The sequence below is a fragment of the Crocuta crocuta genome, unplaced genomic scaffold (assembly GCF_008692635.1).
Source record: "Crocuta crocuta isolate KB4526 unplaced genomic scaffold, BGI_CrCroc_1.0 scaffold179, whole genome shotgun sequence".
Taxonomy (NCBI): Eukaryota; Metazoa; Chordata; class Mammalia; order Carnivora; family Hyaenidae; genus Crocuta; species Crocuta crocuta.
In genome coordinates, this window is record NW_027551568.1 from 866,093 (window position 1) to 879,032 (window position 12,940).

At 59.6% G+C, this 12,940-nt stretch overlaps 1 long non-coding RNA gene across 1 annotated transcript in view; it reads right to left on the bottom strand.

Annotated features, from left to right (window-relative positions):
* Positions 1–4,340: 4,340 nt before the first annotated feature.
* Positions 4,341–12,940, bottom strand: part of LOC144220365 (uncharacterized) — a 20,899-nt gene continuing 12,299 nt past the window's right edge. Inside the window, exon 2 of the long non-coding RNA XR_013331716.1 lies at positions 4,341–4,578. This is a non-coding gene — a long non-coding RNA (uncharacterized LOC144220365). The remainder of the gene's footprint in view (positions 4,579–12,940) is intronic.

A 12,940-nucleotide genomic window follows, 5' to 3' on the forward strand; every position in this document is an offset into this window, starting at 1 on the left:
TTTCTGATACAATCAGGGAGGGTATGAATGTCCTTCTTTTTACAACTTAAGATATATTTGACAGGTTCAAAATGTGCCATTTTCGTGAGCATCCATCAGAGTATTTTGTAACGTGCACTCTGGCTTCTTCTTTGGCTTGCGAGCCACACAGAGTGCATTTCTAATTTCGTAAACACAGGGTTAGGTTCCGTTGGCTCTCTCTGTTACTGAGGTGTGGCAAGAAAACACAGCCTGGATGCCACCAAGTCCTTGAAATATATTGACATTCTCTTTCTGGCCTATTAATGGTCGATTTCTCGCAGCTTCCGTGTGTGCCCGGAATCGATGCGATTCCCCTTGTTAGAGGTGCGCCCCATACACGTCCACTGACTGCTGGGGCTCACCGCCCAGGGTGATCACATCTTGTGTCTGCTGTTCCTTCCGGGCCTGCTAAGCCAGTGAGAGAGGATCATCGAAACCCTCACACTGGAATGTCGGATTTGTGGATTTCTGCTTGTAACTGTGTTGGCTTTTGCTGTAGCGTGTACCTCGGAAACAGCTAAATGTGGACGCTTCCCTTCCGCTGAGTGTAAATTTTAGTCTATTTCCATTTAGTGCTTACGACGCCCCCGCCCCGCCTGTCCCTCGCTCTGCGCGCTCAAGCCCCTGGCCTCCGGTTGCCCTCCAGCACCCCCGTGTGCTCTGGCCTTGGGGCTTCTGCAGGGCTGGGGCACAGGCCCCAGGCACCCTCCCCTCCCCTGCCCTCCCCGGCCTGCGCCAGTGCCCAGGCACCCTCCCCTCCCCAAGCCTGCACCACACCCACGTCCGTGCCCAGGGACCATTCATCCGCCCAGTGAGCAAGTGTGTGGGTTCTTGAGACCTGGGTCTCTGATATTTCTACAGAAGAAATCTGTACCCCAGATTTCAGATACCCCTGGCATCTATACCCCAGGCCAGGTGTCAGTCAGGAGGCCACTGGGGCCCCATGGGGTTCAGGATGCTCCGGGGAGGCCCCTTCCCCCCAGAGGCCAGACAGGCAGGGGGCCAAAACCCGTGCTTTCACTGAAGGGGAGCCCTTTGCCCCACTAGGCGGGGGACACGTGGGGGGACATGCTGGCGGAAAGGTGACGACTGAAGACACCCTACCCCAGGCCACCACTGCCCTTATCATTTGGCTGCAGCCTGGAGCGAGGCCGGTGGTCCCAGCCTGGGCACGGGCACTCAGGCACAGGAGGCCGGAGAACACGCAGGCGGGGGGACGGGCCCCTGCTGCCCCCAGCATCGCCCTGCAGCTGACACCCCAGGCTGTGCCCCCCTCCCTCAGAGCCACCCCAGCCGCCCGGGACGGCGGCCATGGAAGGCCCAGGCCCAGGCCCGCAGGGAGGGGGGCTGGTGCTGCGGGAGGGGGTCCCAGGACCAGCCCATCCCCAAGGGGCTGCCTTCCCCGGGCCTGGTCTACGGAGTCCCTCAGCAGGGATATTGGGGCCACAGCAGGGAGGGCTCCAGGGTCACCCCAAGGTGGGGCCAGCCCTCCAGGTGTGGGGGGAGGACGGGGAGTGACGGCTGAGGGGAGCCCGCGCTGTGAGGGCAAGTGGAGGGTCTGCCCCATCCCTCTCAGGAGCCCACCAGTGCGCCCCGCCCTGGGAGGCCTGGGGTGGGGGGTGGGCCAGGAGCAGGGGCGGGNGAGAGCAGGGACCCTGGGTGGGGGCGGGGGACCATGTGGAGCAGCTGAAGCCTCCAGGCGGAAGTCGTACCATCGAGATCCCCAGCCCAAGAACACAACTGTCACCGGACACCTGGACCCCGCCCACCCCCCAAAGCCCTGGTGTCCAGCCCGCCAGCCAGCCGCCGCCGGAGGGTCCTGCAGAGGACGAAGCGCAGAGGCAGATGCTGCAGGGGGGCCCCAAAGGCCGGGCTGCACCGCAGGCCCTTCCCAGGCCCCCCGCCCACAGCTTGGGGCCTCCGCCTGCCCCAGGTCCTGGGACGGGGTCGTCAGGAACCTGAGGCCCCCTGTGGGTGACAAAGTGGCTTCAGTAAAAACCTGCAGGCGCCCCTCCCTGTATGTGCAGCCCCTGGGCCCGGGGTAGCCACCGGACCCCACACAGCTGGCGGAAGTAAGACCCGGGCAGAGACAGGAGGCGCCACGAAGCCCAGACGCCCACTGACCTGGCCCAGAGGCCACTCGGCAGCCGCACACCCTCCCCCAGTGTGGTCACCACGACTGGGGGACTTGGCGGGGAGGCAGTGAGACCCACGGGAGAAGGCCAAGACCCCTGGGACAAGGCACGAGCAAAGGCCCTGGGGTGGCCCTGGGGTGGCCCTGGGAGGGGGTGAGCCCAGCAGACACACACCGACGGCCCACGTACACCATGCAGAGCCCCAGAGTCACCGCGTGCCGCGCCTGACCCCACACTGACGATTTCGGGGATTAGAAGGAAAGCACTGACCAGGGAAAACACTCTTCTTCAAGGGAGTAGAGGCCCCACACACGCCCGCTGCGCTCCCGCGGCCAGCTCGCAGGCCTGGCCACCAGAGAGGCTGAGCAGGGCCTCTCCACCACACAGCGCCGCAGGCACCAGCCCCCGGGCCAGGCTCCCCGAGGCTGCCGCGCCCACCCGGAGGCCCTAGGGCCATTGAGGCAGGTGGGCGCCGCCTTGCAATCTGCCCCGTGGCGTCTGGGGGCCGCCTGGAGAGCCTCTACTCTGCTGGCCAGCCCCTCCTCTGCCGCTGCGAGCTCTCTCAGCCCAGCCCCAGCGGGGCCGCACCCACAACCTGGTGGCTGCACACGGGCCACCGCCATCTGGCTGGGTCCCCGGGCGAGCCCCCCATTCTATGGGGACACAGAACCATCTTGCGGGGTCTGGGAGTGGGGGCGGCTCAAGTGTTTCTGACTTGACTTTGGTTGCCTTTCAACCTGCAGCAGCACGTAACCTGGATTGTCCGGCTTCCTCGGGGTCGTGTCCTACGGCCTCCTAACAGGGGACACAATCAGAAGGAAATCCTGGTCGCTTCCCATAAAGGGACAGAGTTAACTCATGACCCAGAAAGAAGATACTCATCAACAGTCTGGCCGGGCAAAGACAGACGGCCGCCCGGGGGCCTCGAGGCCGGTGCCCCCACCAGGGCTGCATGGAGCTGATGGGACGTGGCCCCGAGCAAGGGGACCAGGTGAGTGGCCGTTCTCCAAGCCTGAGACGGGGTCAGACGGCACCACGAGGGAGCGGCTCTGAAACGAACAGGAAACTCCATCAATCCACAAGCCAGTTGCTCACGGCATCAGGGATCCACACCAGTCTCTGTCGCCGCAAGTCCTCCCCACGGACCTGTGGCCCCCCATGGACCTATGCCCCCCACANTGCTCTCTGTCTGCACTGCCCCGGAGAACAGCCAGCGGCCACAGGCAGCTACTGAAATTTAAACTTATATAAAATAGAAACTCAGTTCCCTGTCACCTGGGCCACATCTCACGGCTCAACAACCCGTGATGTAAGGAACTACGTATTTGGATGGTGGGGAGCACTCCCATCACCCCAGATCCCCAGCCAGTGGGTGTAGCCAGCATTTGCTGACATGACCCGGCGTAGCAGCTCTGGAAAATACCAGAAGACTCAGGACACAGCCCCGATTCTCAAGGCGCTCACTGTCCTGTCTGGGCAGCGGAAGGGGCGGCAGAGACTGGACACAAACGCATGTGCTTCTAGGTCTTTCCTGTCACAGCCGGACTAGCCTGTGTCCCCCAAGCATCAGGAGGCAAAACAGAAAGAGCTGACCCCACCCGGGGAATCAGAAGGCTTCGGAAGAGGCCCTTGGTGAGGAGGTGGGGGGTGAGGACTGGAGGAACAGTGAAAAGGAACAGAAAGGGAAGGAGCCACAGCCACAGCCCTCGGGGTGAGGACGGGGGGGCACAATGTCGACCAGAACACCCACGAGAAGAGAGGCGCCGGGTGGCTCAGTGGGTGAAGCGGCTGACTAGCTCGGGTCGCAATCTCACGGTTTGTGAGTTCAGGCCCCACATCAGGCTTTGCGATGGCAGTGCAGAGCCTGCTTGGGATTCTCTCTCCCTCTCTATCTGCCCTGACCTGGCTGTGTGCGCACGCGCTCTCTCTCTCTCAAGAGTGAATAAATAAACTTAAAAAAAAACTTTTTAAAAAGATGGATGATTTCAGGCGTTATGGAGGATGTGGAGAAATCAACCCTCACGCCCCGCTGGGCGGGGGTGGGCTGGGGGTGGATATTAAATGGTGCCGCCACCACAGGAAACAGCTAGTTTTCTCAGAAGCTTAAACAGAATTACAGGACGGCCCAGAAATTCCTCTCCTGGGAGCGCACCCAAGAGAAATGAAGACATGTGTCGAAGCAAATGCTTGGACACAAATGTTTAGAGCAGCATTACTGAGAACAGCTGAAAAGTGGAAACAACCACCCAAATGTCTACCAACAGACAAGCAGATGAACAAAACAGTCCGTCCGACGTGAGTCTGACCCAGCCTGGCAGCGCCATCTGGGAGAGCCTTCTGGGATGAGGAGCGGCTGATGGAGCGTTCCCTCGCTGCACCGTCCACTACGGCGGCCATTGGCCACACAGAGACACAGGAGCACCTGAAATGTGCCCAGCACAAATGAAAAATAGCATCGTTAGCTGTGTTTCATTTTAATTAACTTTAATTTCTATTTAAAAAGCCCTATGGGGGGCGCCTGGGTGGCTTAGTCGGTTAAGCGTCCGACTTTCGCTTGGGTCATGATCTCGCGGTTCGTGGGTTCGAGCCCCGCGTCGGGCTCTGTGCTGACTGCCAGCTCAGAGCCTGGAGCCTGTTTCAGTCTGTGACTCCCTCTCTCTCTGACCCTCCCCTGCTCACGCTGTCTCTCTCTCTCTCCCCTAGAAATAAATAAAAAATATTAAAAAAAAAAAGTTTTAAAAAAGCCCCATGGGACCGGAGGCTGCCACACAAGGCACCCTGGCCCCAGCTCTAGGCAGCAGTCTGCAGGACACTCTGGGGACAGGGGACACATCTTTACAGATGTCTACTGAAATATTCAGAGGGGTCCTGAGACCCTTGCAGTCAGCACAGGCAGCCGGTCTCGCATGGGAACACTGACCGCCAGCTGGACAAGGATCAAGTTCTTTGGCAGAGCTGGCCGAACTGTCCTTACGAAAAAATGATATTAAAGATCCACATAACTAAAAGTCCAAAGTCAAATTGGTGACAGAGATGATACACTTCTTGCTCAAAAAGATATGACCATTTGTGCCTTTCACTGCATGTAAGTTCCACCTAACTTTTTTAAAAAAGTGAACAGTTAGGGGTGGCTGAGGGGCTCAGTCGATTAAGCATCCAACTTTGGCTCAGATCATGAGCTCACGGCTCATGGGTTCGAGCCCCGCATCAGGCTCTGTGCTGACAGCACAGAACCTGGATTCTGTCTCCCTCTCTCTCTGCCCCTCCCCCCACTCTCTCTGTCTGTTTCCCAGAATAAATAAACTTAAAAACAAAAAGTGAACAGTTAGAGGGGTGCCTGGGTGGCTCAGTCGGTGAAGCGTCTGACTTCAGCTCAGGTCATGATGTCACAGTTCGTGGATCTGAGCCCCGCGCCGGGCTCTGTGCTGACACCTCAGCCTGGAGCCTGTTTTGGATTCTGTGTCTTCCTCTCTCTCTGCCCCTCCCCCACTTGTGCTCTGTCTTTCTCTGTCTCAAAAATAAATAAAAAACAAAAACGAAAAGTGAACAGTTAGAAACATGCTATAAGGAAAGCACGTACACCCACACTGCAGAAAGCACACGCAGACACGAGCCAGCCTCCCCACGAATTCAGCGAAGTGGTACCCATTTATGTCCTGTAGAGTAAGGCTCTGGGGTATTCACATGAAGTAAGTCTATCTGTGCCACAATAGGAAGAATTACGGGTAGGATCTGCCTTGTCATCATGTTCTCTTCACACGAACACCGCTTGCGGGCCTCGCTCAGCCACAGCAGGGCACCCCCACCCCGGCCGCGGCCCCCCCGGGTCACACTTCACTCCACCACGTACACCAGAACTCTGCTTCCAACAGCAAAATCGCACCTCGTAAAATTCAAAAGATGTAGATCTGGGGACAGGAAAGTTCTGTTCTCTCACTTTAGGAAGAAAACCTACCACATTAACAGGCATTCTTTTAAAAATACGAGTCTCGGCAAAACAAACAAATCACCAGCAAATCAGCAAGGGCACTGAACGCTGAGCGTCCTGGGCAAGGCCAGCAGAGGTGGAGAGCGAGCAGCCGGCCGTGTGGCCACATTCGCTGCACGGGGTGCTCACAGGGGTCCTTCTCTCTGCCGGAGGGATAACGTGTCCCCCAAATGCGTCAGGACTGGCCACGGGGAGAATGCGGGGCGCTGTCCGCACCTCCGCGGGGGCCCTGCAGGCACGACGCTCGGCGCAAATCCCCAGGAAAGGCACACACACCTGGCCGCCAGCTTCTTGCCAGGAACAGTCTAAAGGGCGCGGGGCCATCAGATGACACGGGTCCTGCATCGCAGCCTCGGTCTTGGGTGAAGTCTCCATGAAACGGTTTCTGCGCTGAGTCCAGAGAGCACGTGTGTGCGGTGCCGCTGGGGTCCTATGGGCTCGGAGCTCAAGGCTGCCAGCAGCGCTCGGCAAGGGCCCCTNACGCGCCCTGGGGCCCGGGGCCCACAGGCTGCCTGACGCTGCCCCAGAGGGTCACTTAGTTGACTCCGGCGGGGCCCGGGTGCCCGCCATCTGGCGTGGGCACAGTCAGCTGGGCCGGAGGTGGCCTCGGGGAAGCAGGAGCCCGGAGGCCTGGTGGCGGGTAGGAGCCTGAACTCGTCATTCTGGACGTCCTATCCCTGCTCTGATTTTTTAATTCCCAAGAGCTTTTTTCTTTTTTCTTTGTTATTTTCTTAAAATGTTTATTTTGAGAGAGAGCACGTGTGCACGAGTGGGAAAGGGGCAGGGAGGGAAGGAGAGAGAATCCCACGCAGGCTCAACACAGAGCCCAACAAGGGCTCGAACCAATGAACGGCAGGATCGTGACCTGAGCCAAAGTCGGATGCTCAGTGACTGAGCCCCCAGGCGCCCCCAGAATGCCACTTTAGCACAGGGTCCGGGAGAGCGGACTGTCAGCGTTGACGCAGGAGGCCCGTGTCAGGCGCAGGTAGGGGCGTATCGGCACGTGCAGCCCGCACTCACCCTTCTCCCGGCGAGGACGTCAGATGACGGACACGGAGTGAGCGAGTGATGTGGGCCCTGTGACCTAGTGTCAGACTCCTGCTGACCTGACGGCACATCAGGACCACCCGCTGGGCCGCGCGGACCTCGGGGGAACCGCGAAGGCAAGGCCACCAGATCAGGGCACCACCGCACACGTATTCAGATCTAAGTGGAGCGGCTTCCCGGGGCTGCCGTCACAAAGCGCTGCGGACAGGGCACCTCAACCAGCAGAAACTTGTTTCCACACGGTTCTGGAGGCCGGAAGTCAAGGCGTGGGCAGGGGGTGCTTCTGGGACCCTACAGGAGGCTGGTGCCCCGCTGCTGGCGGTGGCCTGTGACCCATGGTGGCCCCAGGCCTCCAGCTGCGGTGTCTCACCGGCCTCCTCCGTCTGTCTCTGTCTCTGTGCCTCTTCCTTTAAGGACACCGGTGGCTGGATGCGGGTCCAGCCTAACGCAGAGGGACCTCATCTTAATTTACATCTTCATTACACCTGCAAAGACCTATTTCTAAATAAGGTCACAGTCACAGGTCCTGTTGAATCCACCTTCTGGGGGACACAGTTCAATCCACAATGCCAAGCCAGCTCCATTTACAAGAAATTGAGCCATCAGGAGGGGAGGCCGTGGTCACGACGCGTGATGCAGTCACCGTTAGCGGGGAGAGCCAGGGGTCATGGACGGCGGCCTGGCCCTGTGGGCACGTGTGCCACCACTGGGAAGGGCACGAGACCAGCAAGGCTGGAGGCAGGTGGGGAGGAGGCAGCGGCAGGGCGGCCGGTGTCGGGCGCTCAGAGAGGCTCAGACGAGGAAGCCGGGACTGAAGCTGGACAGGAAGTGCCAGGAAAGGACGGCAAAGCCAGGAGTCGGCACGGAGCCCTTCTCTGCAGGCAGACCACTGATTCGGGGCACCTCCACGGCCCCCCACTGTGCCCACTGCAGCCCCCCTCTGGGGACCCCCCCCAACCAGCCCAACAGGAAGGAAGCCAGAGCTCTCAGCCCCAGCAACACCCTCCGTGGCCGGAGGACAGAGGCCACAGTCCTCAGGCGGGCCCACGGGCGCGTCCTCTACGCATCCACCTCCTCCCTCCCGTCGCCGCTCACGCGGTGGAGTGGGACATGCCCTTGCCTTGGGCACAGCCTGGGTGGACGCCCGCCCCACATGCACCGTGACTCCTTGGCTGGCTCCTGCGGCCACTCTCGTTCTCTGGGAATCTACCCTCCAAACAGGGCACCAGAGTGGGCTCTACCTCTGTTTGTCCATTTCAGTTTATTAGCAGAGTCCACACAGCACTGTCGCTGCTGTGTCCTAGGGACGTCCTAATGGAGAGCCACGGAAGAGGTGGCTCGGCACGGCGGCGGGCTTCGGTGTCGCAGCGTGGAGGCCAGAAGCACGGGGTCAAGAGGTGGGCAGGGCCGCCCTCCCTGTGAAGATGCTGGGAGGCCATGACCTGGACATCTCAGGGCTTCTGGTGGCTGCCCGGCTGGTGGGGGCACAACCCTGTGTCTGTGGCCAGACCCCTTCCTCTAAGGCCCTGCCTCGTCCAGTACAGGCTCCCCGTCTCATCCCACGTGTGGCACCCCATTTCCCAGCAAGGTCACACTCTGAGGCACTGGAGTTTAGGGCACCAACATCTGGATCTTCAGGTGACACAGTTCAGCCCCTAAGAAGCCACAGAGGTTTTACCACGGCAACGCACGGTCTAAACACCAGTCCTGCCGTGTTTCTTTCACCGCGGAGGGTCTGTGCCACCAGCTCCACTCCGTGGCCGTGTTCCCCCCTCAGTGCCGCACTCGGGCACTTACTTCTGTTGACATCTAATAACCTGTGTATAATGGTTCCCCACACATTCCAGAATGTTCTCCAGACAGTGAGGAAGAGAGTGCGGATCTTGCTAACACATCCCTACACCAGGTCCTCCACGTCCAAACCGCCCCAAATGGCCACAGCACCCTTGGCTAAGCCATCCCTGACACGGTCATGTCACTCCCAACTCAGCTCCCCAAAGCTAACAGCCAGTTTCCTCCCACACGGTCTCTGTCCGGTGCACACTCCTGCCCAAACTCCCCAAAGAACAATGAAACTCAACAAACATGCTTCCTTCGGTCAGAGGCTTGGGGCCCCGTTTCAGCCGTTCTGGACCCCCAGCCCCACTCAGGTGTGGGTGGCGGCTTCCGGAGCAGGGCACCCGGGCACAGGGACGCCCACCCCCTGTCCCTCCTCCCTGGACATCTGCGGGGCTCCCGAGGTCTTTTTTCTCCCAGCGTCAGAAAATCGCACAGGGACCTGGGCCAGGACCTGTCTAACCTGGACAAGGAGCCACCAGGGTCTCAGAGATCTGCCAAGTCCTTCCCGCCCGCTTTCCCTGGCCTGATTCTGGAACGGCTGGTGGGCTGGCCCTCCTCAACCCGCACTCTCCGCCACCCCTTTTGCTGCTGCTGCTGCTGGACCTCAGGAGCTGCCTCGGCTTCATCTTCCAAGCCTTCCGGTGACACGCCTCCCCGCCGAGGACCGGCCACACCTCCGCGTGCCGCCCGCGAGTGCCTTTCGCTGGCCCCTGTGCCGCACCGGCTCAGCTTCCCGGTCCTCCCTGCTTGTTCTGGTGTCTGCATGCAGCCTGCAGGCCTCCCCCGTGCCTGTCACCTTCCTCTCTGCTCACGCGGAGGGAGAGGGGACCTAGCAGTGGGCTGCCTCCCGGCAGAGGGCCTCCCACGGCCACGGTCCCCTGCAGGTGACCCCCCGCAGCAGGAGTCTGGTGGACGGATCAGGCCACCTCGACACGCAGCCTCTCTGCCTCCCGAGCCCCGGCAGAGGCTTGGCTGGCCCCCAACCTGGATGCCCCCACTGGCTGCAAGTCGGACACCCGAGCTCAGGTCCAGGCTCCAGACGACCTACCCCGGCTCCTCCAGGCTGCTTTCCAAAGCACAAAATGGAGAACAGCTTTAAGTACCTGCCTAGCCTGTCGTGCCCGGAGCCCGCCCCAGAGTTCACGGTCGACAAGCATCGCCAGTAATGAGAGGCTAGGGCCGGGCTCATTCTACAGCCCCGAGTCCTCAGGTGCCCAGGGTGGGTCTTCACAGAAAAAGACAGCCGTCAAGCCCACGACACGGTTAGGCGGTGCGCACCCCTCATTCAAGGAGCGCCCTGCAGACTGCTGAGCACTCCGCTAGCACGGTGGAAGCAGGCCCACGTCTGAGTTTTCCCTCAGAAAGTGCTCGAGCAACCACGCGGTCCGTCCGGCGGGAAAGCAGCTTGTGTGGTCTGAGCCCGCGGCTGCAGAGCCTTCCGCACGGCTCCCACAACAAGGCACAGAGCAGCGGCCCCTTGAACACGGTCAGAGGCTGGGCCACTTCCAAGGCCGAAGAGGGAAGGCACTACGACCGCCTGGCTCTCCTGCAGCCACCGCCCTGGGGAGACGGAGAGCCCGGGCCCTACTGCTCGCAGCCGCAGTGCGGACGTGAGCAGGGGTGCCGCAGCGGTGCTCCGGGCCAGCCCGGCCGGCCGATCCCAGCAAAGGGGGCCCGGGAATTCTGGGCCCCTGGCACCGTGGGCAGTAATGAACTTTGGAGGCTTTGGTAACGCTGCCAAAAGAAGTAAAGCAGTGACACTTAAGAAAGTAAATGGAGCCAGACCTAAGCCTCACTCCTGCAGCCCACGGAGGCTGGGCAGGAAGGGGAGAGGCGTGTGCTCACACTCACACTGCGGGGAGTAAGCCACGCAGGCGGAGTTACTGCAGACGGCCGGACCACAGCTGTCAGAGCGGGGGCCACGGCTCCACCGCAGGGGCTCAGCGCCTTCCTAAACGGACACATCTGGATGTCATGTCCCAGCTCCTGGAAAAGCCTGGCTAAAGCCCTGTGTTGGTGCCACAAAGCCGATGGCGTTGATAAGCTGTACGAGACTACTGTGCAGGACCACTGAAATCTTTTTGAAAAGGCTTCAAAACAAAGAGAGAAGAAAGTCATCCGTCCTGTTGAAACAACATCTTGCTAATATTAACACCCACAAGAGGGTTTGGGCAGCCAGATATGTAACATAAAGGTGCACAGAAACGTCTGTGAAGTGATGCCTTTGCAAGTCAGCAAAGGAGAAAAAGCTTGCATCTTAAAATAGAAATTTCCATTGTTCCCTGTCTGACAGGTGGAAACTGTCCCACGTTGAAGAAAAGCCGCAGCAAGTAACTTCATCCTGAGAGGAAGGACACCTGGCGGCTCAGGCTGGCTGGAAGGAAGGCCACGTTCAGACCAGCTGGGCTCTCCCACGCAGGGGACCCCACCTCTCTGGGCCTACCTTTCTGCACTGAAAGCAGCAAAGAATCACCCACTTGATGAGGCCACGAGAAATCAAATCACATAACATGTGAAAACGCCCAGGTCCCTAGGACATGTTTAAATATGGCCACTTAAAACAAGTGCTCAAAAGATGGTGAAACTCAACTTTCCTTTAAGAAACGTCACTGCAGAAAAAGCCAAAAGGGTTTATATAAAAATTTCGATTTGCTGTTTTTAAAAAGAGGTGTTTTCAGGGCACCCGCGTGGCTCAGTCAGTTAAATGTCCGTTTCTCGATCTCACCTCGGGTCTCGATCTCAGGGTCATGAGTTCACGTCCTGCGTTGGGCTTCACACTGGGCACGAAGCCTACTTTAAAAAAAAATTACAGCTGTTTTCAAAGTTGGCAAGGCTCCTGTGAAAACGACCTGTTCTCCTGGTCCCTTCATCTACCAGTAAAAGGGTGCCTGTTCCTGTGCACATACTGCCTATGAGCCAACGTGTGCCGCTCAGAAAGCTCCCTGCACATCCGCTTAAAAAAATGACAGTAACTTTGACGTTTTCTCCATTACGTATTTCTAGCAGCAGTGAGTACTGTGCCCTTTTCCATGGCGCCCGAATCCAACGTACGTCAAGAAACTAGAAGGAACCGTCCAAAGGGCAGAATCGTCACAACAGCTCCCACTCCCACCCTAGTCGTGTGACCGCAAAGTGCCACCACAGAGCACAGCAGAGGGGCAGAGCTCCAGAACTAGGTTCTCAGCTCATGGGGCAGCAAGGGAAGCCGGGGGCATCGTTCAAGCCACGGAGGAGGCCACGACTGCCGCCGCCACTCCCCACAGCACAAAGGGACTTAGGAGGTGGAGATGCCACCAGACCCGGAAAATAACCTGAAGCCTGGAAGGAGAACTGTCTGCACCACTCTCCAGGATTCCTGCACAAACGACCCCAATTATTTTAAGCCACTGTTTCTAAACAATGTCTATTTTTATTTCCATTTCAGGGCAATTTCCCTTCCCTTCCCGGACTTGCTTTGAGGAGACGGCGGACTGAAGAAGCAGGATGCATGAGCTCAAGCTCCTCAAGCTGAGGAAGGGAGTCGAGCCAACCCGTCTCCCAAAGCTCCGGGTCTCGGAGGCCACTCTGCACTCGAGGAGCGGAGCTGGAGTTTCAGACCGAAAACCCCGGGGTATGGAACGCGGGGGCAGCTCTGAGACCCAGCAGCCCCCCCCCACGATAAAGTGCAAAACTCCCCGAAGAATCCGCGGAGACGCGGTCGGTGGGCACCGGCCCAGGCGCGGCCTCCGGACTCACACCTGGCCAGTCTACGCAGGGAAGGCGGCGTGGAGTCCGCTCGCGTGGCCGCCCAGGCCCCGGGGGGCCCCACCCCTCACAGGCTGGCACGTCCGCCTTCCGGCCCACTCGCTGCAAGACGACCAGCCCCGGAGCGCAGGACCCCCGGAGCCAGAGGCCAGCGGCCCCTTACACC